The sequence below is a fragment of the Sapajus apella genome, unplaced genomic scaffold (assembly GCF_009761245.1).
Source record: "Sapajus apella isolate SASKATOON/1434 unplaced genomic scaffold, GSC_monkey_1.0 scaffold47, whole genome shotgun sequence".
Taxonomy (NCBI): domain Eukaryota; kingdom Metazoa; phylum Chordata; class Mammalia; order Primates; family Cebidae; genus Sapajus; species Sapajus apella.
Genome location: NW_022436987.1, coordinates 14,366,942 through 14,379,501, shown reverse-complemented (window position 1 = coordinate 14,379,501; position 12,560 = coordinate 14,366,942). Strand labels below are relative to the sequence as shown.

At 43.8% G+C, this 12,560-nt stretch overlaps 2 non-coding genes across 2 annotated transcripts; both read left to right on the top strand.

The window, feature by feature from the left end:
- The first annotated feature begins 450 nt into the window (after window positions 1-450).
- LOC116525394 lies at window positions 451-583 on the top strand. Its single transcript, XR_004257677.1, has one exon. It is a non-coding gene; the product is annotated as a small nucleolar RNA SNORA1 (small nucleolar RNA).
- Window positions 584-12,110: 11,527 nt separating this feature from the next.
- Window positions 12,111-12,217, top strand: LOC116525376. The gene has a single exon (XR_004257661.1). It is a non-coding gene; the product is annotated as a U6 spliceosomal RNA (small nuclear RNA).
- The last annotated feature ends 343 nt before the right edge of the window (window positions 12,218-12,560 follow it).

Here is a 12,560-nt window from a genome sequence, read left to right as displayed (position 1 = left end):
ACCTTTTGTGGGTTCTACGGTCCCACAGGGGTTGTTCTGGACTTTGGAATTTTATCTTTCAAGTCCTGATCCCTATCACACTTACACTAATTGATCTCCCCTCACCCCCCACCCCCAGACATTAACATCTGCATGGTCAGGATCTATATCTGTTTGGGTAATCATTGAATCCAGCTTGGAATAGGCCACATAGGGGTGCCATATTCAGTTCCCTTTGACAGATCCAATATTGATTTGTTGCTCATCTGCTTTCCTCAGGTCCTGTGGTAGGGATTAGAGGTGAGGAAATAAGACAGTTCCTAAGCAGAGAAGAGACAACCATGGCACACTGCACATAGGGCAATGACAGCACCTGACTGTCTAGAGACAAAGAATTAAAAAACTATCCTGGACTGTGGCAAATGAAGGCAGTCACATCTGCATAGCTTATCCTAAAAACTGTGAATGTAACGTCCCATTCTCAAGGAGAATAGGCACTGTTGATCATGCCATCCAGAGATGGTTAATGGAGCTACCTTGAGATTGGCTATGCTTGCATCACAGCAAACGCATCACAATGGTGACAATGAGACCTGCAACATTTCTGCTAAGGTCATGAGTGAAAATGGATGCAACACAACTTCAACATTAGAAAAATATTAAAGAATAACACATTTTTGCTCATTAGCCAAAACAGCAATATGCTTTCTACAATTCAACTTCTAGAGCCCTAAAGTGAATTATTTGACGAAGTAGACCCCAAAGATTCTAGGTAGGAAGTTTTTAAAGTATTTTATCAGTATGTCTGTATTCTAGTGGAGACAAAAGAAGCCAAACCAAGAAAATTATGATAAGGCTGTCTGACAGAATAACAGTGGCTTAAGCATGAATCTCTTTAGAAAGGCCTATCTTGAAGATAAATCTTGACTCAAGCTTTAGAGGGACTAGGGTGACCCTGATGGGCAGTGGAATGAATCACAACATGTAAAGTTTCTTGAATAAAAATGTACTGACTTAAAGGAAAAAAAAAAAAAACATAATGGTGGTATTTGCTTGTTTGTGGGCTTTGCAGTCTGATTGTTGCTCGAATACCTTCCTCACATCTCCATATCTGCTTTGATTGCCTTTACCGCACTGTCCCCCGGGGCCCGGCTCAGTTAATGCTTTTGGAAAATGGATTTTGAACCGTAAAAGACAGCTTTTCCAACTGTAAACTCAAGCTTCAGGAGAATTGGATTAAAAGGAGCAACTGAAAGTGACCTCCGAGATCCTCTGGGACGATTGCTTTCAGTCTAGGTTTCCTGGAGCTTAAAGGTTTTGCAGAGGTGCCTGGGGTACAGGGAGCTGGGAGGCAGCCCTGGTAAGAGGGGTGCTAAAGGGGCAAGGCTCAGGGTCTCCACCTTCCAGCCAGAATTGCTCAGTGTGACCTTTTACCCACTGAAGTTCCAAACATGTTAGGAGAAAGGTTCTAAGGATTAAGATTTAAAAACCACTAAGCCAGTCCAACACCATCATCATATCATAATTTTTAAAATAGCTGATTTTGAGTGTTTAGCGTGTGCCAGGCACCGTTATAAATGCTTTATATGCATTACCTCATCTAATCCTTGCAGCAAGTCTAAAATGTAGGTACTATTATTATCTCAGTTTTACAGAGGAGAAAATGGAGGCACAGTGGTTAAGTAATTTGACCAGTGCATGAAGATCACAAGTGAGGAAGCCCAGCTTGGGACCCACACAGCTGGCTCCTGAGCCTGACAATTTACCACTACACGAGATTGAGGAAGTTGAGGCACAGAAAGAGGCAGAAATTTGCCCCAGGCCCTACAGTGAGCTCAGGGCTGAGCCAAGGCTGGAATCCCACCTCCTGAGCCCTCTCGGGTGATTCTTCCTCCTGACATCCCCTTCCCTCTCTCCTTCTCTACCCTGCAGTGAGCCTTCTCGAACCAACTCACAGGTGACTTTAAATAGACCATCCCTTGGTTACCAAGCATCTGTGCTCCCACGCTGGGAGCAGCTGAAGGAGATGGGGCTGTGATGGCTGATCGGCTTCTGGGCCCCCGTTCTGAAACTGCTGTGGCTCTCTCTTGGCAGGAACCTCACTTCCCACCTGCTGCTCTAGATAAGTAGAGGCCCTTCACCATTTGCACCCTGCCTGTCTGTCTGTCTGTCTGTCTGTCTGTCTATCCAGGCTCACCGGCACATACTCTTGCTATGGATATGCCTTGTTCCTTTGACCATGCCATTCCCACTGCTGGGAACCCCCTTCTCACTTTGTCAGCCTGGTGTATTCCTCCTCAGATGTTCCTTTTCCAGGGCCCTGACCTTCCTGATCTCCCTTGAAAGACAGAATCAACCACAACCTTCCCCGGCAGTCTCCACATCACAGCACAGATCACCCTGTACTATAATCACTGATTGAATTTATTTCCTTGATTTAAAAAACATGCAGGTGGTCCCATTTTTACTTTGGTAAAATCAGGATAGCTCCTACAATCTGCTTCTGGTTAAGCTGGGAGGTTTTTTTTGTTTGTTTGTTGTTGTTTTTTTCCTTCCTAAAATGCTGTCATTAAACAGCTAAGCTGTTTTGAAACCAATATCATCCTAGGATCCAAGAAATATAGGACTTCATCTCCCTCTAGACTGTGAGTTCACCTGGGTTAGGGGCCATGATTCAATGTCTCTGGACCACCAGCAGCCAGCACAATGGAGGCACAGAGGAAGCACCAGATATGGTGAGTCATGGTGCTCAGGGGCTGGACAGCATCCTCTGTGCCCAGATCTCCATGGGAGGCATCCCAGAGGCCTAGGAGAGCCACTGCCATCTACCTATTGCCCATTGAGTTCATGCAACTACCTCGTGGTACATGGAAATAAACAATGGGCAAGGACAGCAGGTTCCTTTCCCCTGCTCTAACCTGGCACAAATGAGGTTGAAGAAGCCCAGCAGGAAGCATGTCAGTCTCAGATTCCAAATCACATCACACCCCATGCTCTCACTCCTTTCTTTTTTCTCAGAGGTAGTTGCAATAGTTGCTTAGTTCCTAGCAGTTAGCTCTCTTAAATTCTCTATTTCTAAAATAATTTTCCAGTACACCTTCCACCATTTTCTAACCGTTTTCATTCTGCCTCCAGTGACCTCCTAGGCCCTCCAACCTATGTCTCTAATGGTAGTTGTGTACCACTTCTTGTTTTTGAATGCCTGCCCTATATATATTAGGATCCAGCAAGTTACACAGGACTTTGCTTATTTTTTTCCTTTTCTCTGCCAATGGCAGACATTACTAATCAATCACAGCATGCTTGCCTTCAGAATTCAACTCCAGGAAGCCACTGCCAAGTGGGTTGGCTCATGAGCTGGGTCATTTCTGCAGTTGTGGGCCTTGATGCCCTCTAAGGGAACTGCTAATCAGAGATCCTTAGGTACAACACCCATACACAAGATTGCTTTGGATACTCCCAAATGTATATAATTTTAAATTTCTCTTCAATGAAAGCAATTTATAAAATGGATGAGTAACTAATTCTGGATTTTGTGGGGGCAAGAGGAGGAACATTTGACTAACCACTGGACTCTGGGCCCAACAGATGAATCTTTGAAGTGGCCCAAAATAATTGACCAGGAATTTGGCCTTTCTGTTAGGTGACCCAAGTCAGGGAAGAAGGGAAGAGAACTGGTAGTTTATTCATTCATTCTCTTCACAAACATTTACTGAGCACCTATTACATGCTACACACTGATCTAAGGGTAGGAGATTTACAGACAAAGATAATGACAGTCCTCATGGTTGACCAGGTACCAGACCCATTGGCACTCTATTTACATATCACATTTAATTTTTTATGGCCTCAATTTTGGCACATTTCCCTTACTGGAGCTAACTGAACTCCATAATCTATGCCCTCTCTTTCTTAGTACAGTGGAATCTTAAGATGGAACGAGCCTGGATTCCTGAATCATGGGATGGAGTAGAGCTATTCACTGACCAGAAATGTTAGCCTTGGACTAAAATGTGAATGAGAACTAAATTTCTATTGTGTTTGCACCTTTATACATTGCAGTACCTTTTTGTTATAGAAGCTTGTGTTATCCTAATTAACACATTTTCTGTGTGCAGTCAGTCTCATTGTGACTTTGATTTGGAAGTGTCTTTGTAGCTCCATTACTTACTTTCAGAAGAGTTCTTGGAATTTGGTACCCAAAGGAAATGCTCATCAGGCAGGAATCCACCCTTCTTTGAAGTCAGATGCTTTCAACCCAGACCATAAGAGTTTTCTATGAGGATTAAAAAACCCTGATAAAATGAATTTTCAATGTTTTAGAGAAAAATGTAATGCCTCACAGAGAAATTCCCAAGCACCATATTCTTTTCCTGGGAAATCAATCTTGGTACAGGACAGTCTTTTAGGCAGCCAGAAGCCCTTCTTCTGGGCTTCAATGACGACTGGCTGTGGCTCTCCAACGGTGCATGCACAGTAACAACTACCTGGCAAAGAGAAATTAGCAAGTCATGGAAGCCCCACTCCCAAGTTGGATCAACAACATGAGTCAGAGTGCCACAGAAATAAATATATCCCATTCATAGAGCTTTTGGTTTAACAGCTTTCAAAGTCATAAAGTCTGTATAAGGTCAGAAGACATATAATTGTCCAATTAGAGGTCTTACCTAGGAAAACACACACACACACACACACACACACACACACACATATCTTATTTCACTCTAGGTTCTGGGGTACATGAGCAGAATATGCAGGATTGTTACATAGGTAATACATGGCAATGTGGTTTGCTGCCTCCATCCCCCGTCACCTATATCTGGCATTTCTCCCCATGTTATCCCTCCCCAAGCTCCCGACCCCCTGCTGTCCCTCTCCTAGTCCCCCCTCAACAGACCCCAGTGTGTGATGCTCCCCTCCCTGTGTCCACGTGTTCTGATTGTTCAACACCCGCCTATGATTGAGAACATGCGGTGTTTTATTTTCTGTTCTTGTGTCAGTTTGCTGAAAATGATGATTTCCAAATTCATCCATGTCCCTACAAAGGACACAAACTCATCGTTTTTTATGGCTGCATAGTATTCCATGGTGTATATGTGCTACATTTTCCCTGTCCACTCTATCATTGATGAGCATTTGGGCTGGTTCCAGGTCTTTGCTATTGTAAAGAGTTCATATGTGTTTACAAGCACCTGATAAATGTTAGTTGTTATTCCCCTCCTACATGACTTCAATGTTTCTAAAACACCACAATGAACATATGTGTACATGTGTCTTTATCATAGAATGATTTATAATCCTTTGGATATATACCCAGTAATGGGATTGCTGGGTCAAATGGAATTTCTATTTCTAGGTCCCTGAGGAATCACTACACTGTCCTCCACAATGGTTGAACTAATTTATACTCCCATCAACAGTGTAAAAGTGTTCCTATTTCTCCACATCCTCTCCAGCATCTGTTGTCTCCAGATTTTTTAATGATCACCATTCTAACTGGCACAAGATGGTATCTCAATGTGGTTTTGATTTGCATTTCTCTAATGACCAGTGATGATTGAGCATTTTTCATATGTTTGTTGGCCTCATATATGTCTTCTTTTGAAAAGTGCTTATTCATATACTTTGCCCACTTTTTGATGGGGTTGTTTTTTTCTTGTAAATCTGTTTTAGTTCTTTGTAGATTCTGGATATTAGCCCTTTGTCATATGGGAAGATTGCAAAAATTTTTTGCCCATTCTGTTGGTTGCCGGTTCACCCTAATGATTGTTTCTTTTGCTGTATAGAAGCTCTGGAGTTTAATTAGATTCCATTTGTCTATTTTGGCTTTTGTTGCCAATGCTTTTGGTGTTTTAGTCATGAAGTCCTTGCCTATGTCTATGTCCTGAATGGTGTTGCCTAGGTTTTCTTCTAGGGTTTTTATGGTGTTAGGTCTTATGTTTAAGTCTTTAATCCATCTGGAGTTAATTTTAGTATAAGGTGTCAGGAAGGGGTCCAGTTTCTGCTTTCTGCACATGGCTAGCCAGTTTTCCCAAAACCATTTATTAAACAGGGAATCCTTTACCCATTGCTTGTTTTGGTCAGGTTTGTCAAAGATCAGATGGTTGTAGATGTGTGGCATTGCCTCCAAGGCCTCTCTTACCACTCCTATTCAATATAGTATTGGAAGTTCTAGCCAGAGCAATTAGGCAAGAAAAAGAAATAAAGCATATTCAATTAGGAAAGTAGGAAGTCAAATTGTCACTATTTGCAGATGACATGACTGTATATTTAGAAGACCCCATTGTCTCAGCCCAAAATCTGAAACTGATAAGCAACTTCAGCAAAGTCTCAGGATACAAAATCAATGTGCAAAAATCACAAGCATTCCTATACACCAATAATAGACAAACAGAGAGCCAAATCATGAATGAACTCCCACTCACAACTGCTACAAAGAGAATAAAATACCTAGGAATACAACTAACAAAGAATGTAAAGGACCTCTTCAAGGAGAACTACAAATCACTGCTCAAGGAGATAAGAAAGGACACAAACAGATGGAAAAACATTCCATGCTCATGGTTAGGAAGAATCAATATTGTGAAAATGGCCATACTGCCCAAAGTAATTTACAGATTCAATGCTATCCCCATCAAGCTGCCTATGACCCTCTTCACAGAACTGGAAAAAAACAGCTTAAACTTCATATGGAACCAAAAGAGAGCCCACATAGCCAAGTCAATCCTAAGCAAAAACAACAAAGCTGGAGGCATCACGCTACCTGACTTCAAGCGATACTACAAGGCTACAGAAACCAAAACAGCATAGTACTGGTAAAAAAATGGAAAACACATATTTTCAATGACACTGGTGCCCATGCCAAGATCATAGCTGGGTCAGTTTAATGTGCTGGGCCTCTGGGTTTTATAGTATTTTCCACTTAAGTGAGATAGGACAGAGTCCTTCTCAGAGCCTCCTGTCCCCAAGATGGGGTGCAAGAGGGGCCTAGAGATGCTCAAAGCCAACCATTCTCATGAGAATTCCAGAAAAGCAAGAATCTATCTAGACCAGGTCATGTAGGAGGGGAATAACAACTAACATTTATCTGGTGATTGCTATTTAATCTTACTGGGTTCCAGGTCCTGTTCTAAATGTCTGACACATATCATTGCATTTAATCTTAGTTAGTGCCTTACAACGAAGTGTCTATTTCCTTCCTGTCTTCCGGAAGAGAAAGCAAGCCTTGGAGAGGTAAATCAAGATACTGAATGTGACTTGGCTCAGTGAGTAGCAGGGCCAAGATTTCAACTTAGGTCTAGTGATTCTAAAACACTTCAATCTCTACCCTCAGTTGCCACCCATGACTAAAGGGGCCCTTTCTCCCTCTCTGTCCTGCTACTTGAGCTGTTATGAAGGACAGACAGATGAAGACCAAGGAAGGGCTTGTCATTACCAGTGGGAACCAGTGAGGGAAACCAGGCCCGGGAGAGAATCCCTAATATTTGCCAGGAACAGTGTTAAGCATTACCTACATTATCATGCTGAATTCTCATAACAATCCTGCAAAATAGGTCTCAATATATCCATTTGACAATTGAGACAACCGAGGCTCAGAGAGGTTAAAAACTTTCCGAAGGCCACACAGCTCAGAAGTGGTAGACAGTCTGCCTGAATAGACTCCTTGCTCAGAAACATTAGGTCAGGCACTAAGCTTACCCACCAACGTACACATCATACAGCTTTTATTTTTTGGGAGAGATTTCTTTTTTGCCAAATTCTGGCTCTACTTGTACACATTCCACTGATAACTTCCCTGATAGTCCTGGATGTTGAAACTTCCACACACACGCATTTACTTTTAGGCCACTTACTAGCTGAGTAATCTTGGGTGTGTGACGGGTTCCTAAACCTCTCAGAGGGGTTTCTGCTCTGCTGGGACTCACCACTTAGACCAGAGGCAGCAAACTTTTCCTGTTGAGAGCCAGACGGTAGATATTTTAGGCTTTGGGGCCATCCGCTCTGCATGGCAACTACTCAACCTCACCCTGTAGTGCAAAAACAGCCATAGATAATGTATAATCAATGCTGTAGCCAGATTTGGCACGTGAGCCTAAGTATGCAGACCCCTGACCTACATGGTCAACATATTTCACAAATAAGTGTTAAATAAGTACTACAAATGGGAGGTGTCACTGTACTCAGAGTGTACACTAGGAGGAACTGACCTCCAGGGGATGGTGGCTGGACAATGTCACAATGTCACCACAGGGCAGGGCTGGGACTGGAGTCCAGGAGTCCTGCTCTCCCACTGGGACTTACTCGCTACATGTGTGGCCTCCTTGGTCACCAGGGAATCTCGCAAGTTGATGTCCCTTCTAGAGGCTCAATGACATTGGGTTGTACTCAGAGAGCAGCCCGGGACATCTGCAACTGCCTGGCTTAACCTCTGACTCGGGCCAAGAGCCTTCTACAAGTAAATCACTGGCTCTTTCTCTCCAGCAGGGCCTGGCTCACAGCACCTTCTGGAAAGCCATTATGGCAGCTACAGCAGCACGCGCAGCGTTAATTTATGAAAATCTCAGCTTGTAAAAGCCCAACTTGCAGGCAGAGCTGGAGGAGGCAGAAGCACTCTGCACTGGAGACGCGTGAACTGCTATTTGCTTCTCTTGCAGCCACAAAAGGAAATGCTGGCGAGGGCTTCAGAGAAGAGGTGGTGGGGAGGGGATGCTGCTGGATTTAATAGCAGGAATACGAGTCATTTGTCTTATTGTAAAATAGATGTGTGTTTGGAAGCAGAAAATGCTCTGGATCCTTTCTTTCCTTCCCTTGCAGGCATGAAAAGCCTTGAGCAAAACAAAATGCTGCTGATTTTGAGTCTATTTTGGGTGCCTGTCGCTGATTGTCTGCTTCCGAGGCCTGTGCACATGCTTCCTTCTCAAAGAATGGTTTTAACAAATTGAAATGGAATGAATGAGCATCTTGCTTCTGCTGCGGCTGCCACCATCGGAGCAGAAAGCAGCCCCAAAAGGTGGGGCCTGGCTCATGGTTCCTCAATTCTTCCCTCTCACCCCAGATGCCCACCCAACCCACACCCCCATCCACACAGTGCTTGCTGGCACCCGAGTTAGGCTGCTCACCCCATGCCAGGAAGCTATTTACCAAAGGAAATAACTCCGATAAAGGAGCTAAAAATAGGCAGCAGTGATGGAAAACATTTTGTTGAGAGGTCTGTTGACAAGAGGGGAAATAGAGCTGTGAAAAAGATAGTGGTGAAGGACACAGAGGGAGAAGTGGTGAGACTGCGCATCTAAGCAGCCCAGGAGGGGCTGGGTCAGGGCCCAGAGGCCAGGTGGGTCACACAGATGGCTGTGCCCACGTGGCAGATCTTCCCTGTCAGCGGCCCCACATTTGTGGCATTTCACCCAGTCTTAGAAAAGTGAAGAGGCGCCAGCCAACAGGTTCCTTCACCTGGTGTGTATCTGAGGACAGGTATCTGAAAAGCAGCCCCATGAAGGAAGCAAATAGAGTGCTGATGGAGGCTGACCACGCATTCGGCTTTCACCAGCTAGGCAACACACTGATGTTGGACAAACTGCTTAACCTCTCTGAGCCTCAGTTTCCTCATGTGATAAAGATACTGTTAGACCCATGTCATAGGGCTGTGGTGATAATCCATGCACACTGTTTTCCAAAACAGTGGTGTTATTTAGGCCATTCGGGCTTTTACAAACGTGGATTAAGGGCTTTCTTTGTGCCAGTCACTTCCTGGCACCTGGGGATTCCTTGATGAAAAGAAAATTCCTGCTGTAAGATACTTTAATTCCTTAGTGAACACAGTAGAGAAGGGGGAGCTGTCCTTAGAAATATATGACCAGCACCACTCACCCTAAGATAGCCAAATGGAAGGACCCCAGGTCACCTTCCCTGGGCCACAGACACATCCTTTCCATCCAATGTTGTGTGTCTGCTCTCTACTGTGTGCTCAAGAGGGAATGATGAGAACGGTTCAGGCTGCCCTTCTGAAGCACACAGACTGGGTGAGATGATAGGGAGGGAAAGATATGTTATTCATATGAAAAGGACCATAACAGAGTTAGGTTTAAGAGCTCTCTTTGGGAGCAGCAGATCTTTGAAATTTCCAGGCGCTGGAATGTGTAAGTTTTACAACAAGCTAAATATATACAAGCAAATCATATTCATATATTTGCATAAATTAATAAACAGCAATTATATATTATAGCAATTTCTAAGTAATATTCCCAAATAACTCTCTCAGCATACAAAAATAGCAACAATGGTTATTTCTGGGTGGTGGAATTATGGGTGATTTGTATTTCCCCCCACATTCTCTACAATTAGTATGCATTATTTTTGTAATAGAAAAACAAACAAATAAAACATGAGTAAGAATAGAGCTGTTTCAAAATACCCTGCAGATGGGAAATCTGTTCACTTGCCTTGGATTCAGCTAAGAGCCTCTCTATGACTTCAAGAACTGTAAAAGTTTGAAGTAGCTTGAAACAGATTTTTGCATCAGAATCTGGCAAGGATGCTCAGGCTCTGGCCAAGTGGGTCTGATCCCTTTTACAATGGCCTCTAGGCTAGGAGCAAATTAAAAGTAGGGAACACACCTTGTCCACAGCTATGAATCCCTTACCTCTTATAGTACCTGGTACTGTGATCTTCAACACACAATTGTTGAATGAATGACTGAATGAATGAGATGCTGAAGCCCATGCTAGGCCCTGGAGCTGTAGAGACAAATGACGTGGATCCCTAGCCATCAGGAGCTCCCACTTTTGTAGGAACTCAGTCTCCCCAACACAGTATAGATGATGACCAATACCTTAAAGGGCTTATGTGCAAAGAGAAACTAGAAGAATGGGGAAGAAAACATGAAATTCCCCAGGGGTGTCTGAGGAGGAGCTTGTATAGGGGGTAGAATCTGAGCATAGCCTGGAAAAATGAGTAGAGCTTCTCCTGCAGGTACAGAGACAAGGCAGGCAAAGGTGTAGAGAGGAGCAGGAGTGTGCACAGCAAGGAAGAGGCAGGAGCGAGGCTGGGGCCGGGCATGGAGCACCTTGGATGGGAAACCAACGGGTCTGACTGGCATTCTGGCTGCTGTAGGAGCCCACACAGGTTTAGGAGGAGAGCCGATGGGCTCCTTTATCATTGCACTGGCAAGAACAAGCATCTACTGCTTGTGATAGATGCCAGCCTCACCCAGCATGCTTCCACCTGCCCATCAGGAGGGCAAGGCAATAGGACCAGTTTGTGGGTAATCGCTGCGAAATCTAGTCTTCCACAAACAACCCCTCTAATTTAAACCAGCATCTGTGAGAAGGGCCAGCTTTGGCAGGGTCCTTGAGGAACGTGGACATGATTAACCTCTGCCAGTTGCAGCAAATTAACTACAAAAAGAACATCCTGGCAGCACCCAGGATCTTAAGTGCAGCCAACCCTTGAAGATGAAGTCTGATTGCTTTGCCTGGGCTGGAATTGCAAAGCTGTGGCTTTACTGGGCAATTCCCATTAGGAAGTACAGGGGCACTAGCTAAGCCCCATCCCTCCTCAGGACCTTCACCTGTGCCGTTTTCTGAGCAGGAAACCCCTTCTACCAGTCGAGTATGGTTGGCCTGTTCTGACATTTCAAGTCCTGCTTCAAATGTTGTTTTCCTAGTGATGCCTTCCCTGACTCTGGCTTATCTAAAGTGGCTTTGTTTTTCTCCCCACACTCACCACTTTCTATTCTACCATTCTATTTTCTACTTTTCAAAGGGTTTATATTTTTGCATGGTTGCTTGTTTCCTTTGTCTCTACCTAACTCTAACTGGACCTAATGCTCCACGGTAGCAGGAACCTTGCCTTGCTCATAGCTGTATTCACTATATCTGGCACTTAATAGGTGATCAATAAAAATAAATTGGATGGAAAGAAGGAATTAAAGAAAAAAAAAAGGAGGTTTCTAATACAATGGTTCCAAAATGGTCACCCCAGCACTTAGCCCCACTGCCCTGGAAAGATGGCTCATTAGCCATGAGCCCACAGAAAACCTCTAGGCCAAGGCCAGGAGTGTTGAAGTCCCAGGGATGGCATAGGCCAGGAATCTGATGTTAAAGGAAGAATAAAGAACAAGAAAGGGAATTAATGTGCTCGCTTCGGCAGCACATATACTAAAACAGGAATGATACAGAGAAAATTAGCATGGTCCCTGCACAAGGATGACATGCAAATTCATGAAGTGTTCCATATTTGTACTATTCCAAACAATCCAAAAAGAGGGAATCCTTCCCAAATCATTTTATGAGACCAACATCATCCTGATACCAAAACCAGGCAGAAACTCAACAAGAAAAGAAAACTGCAGGCCAATATCCATGATGAACAGAGATGCAAAAATCTTCAATAAAATACTGGCAAACCAATTGCAACAGCACATCAAAAAGCTTATTCACCATGATCAAGTAGTCTTCATCCCAGGGATGCAAGGCTGGTTCAACATACGCAAGTCTATAAACGTAATTCACCACATAAACAGAACCAAAGACAAAAACCACATGATTATCTCGATACAGAGAAGACCGTTGACAAAATTCAAC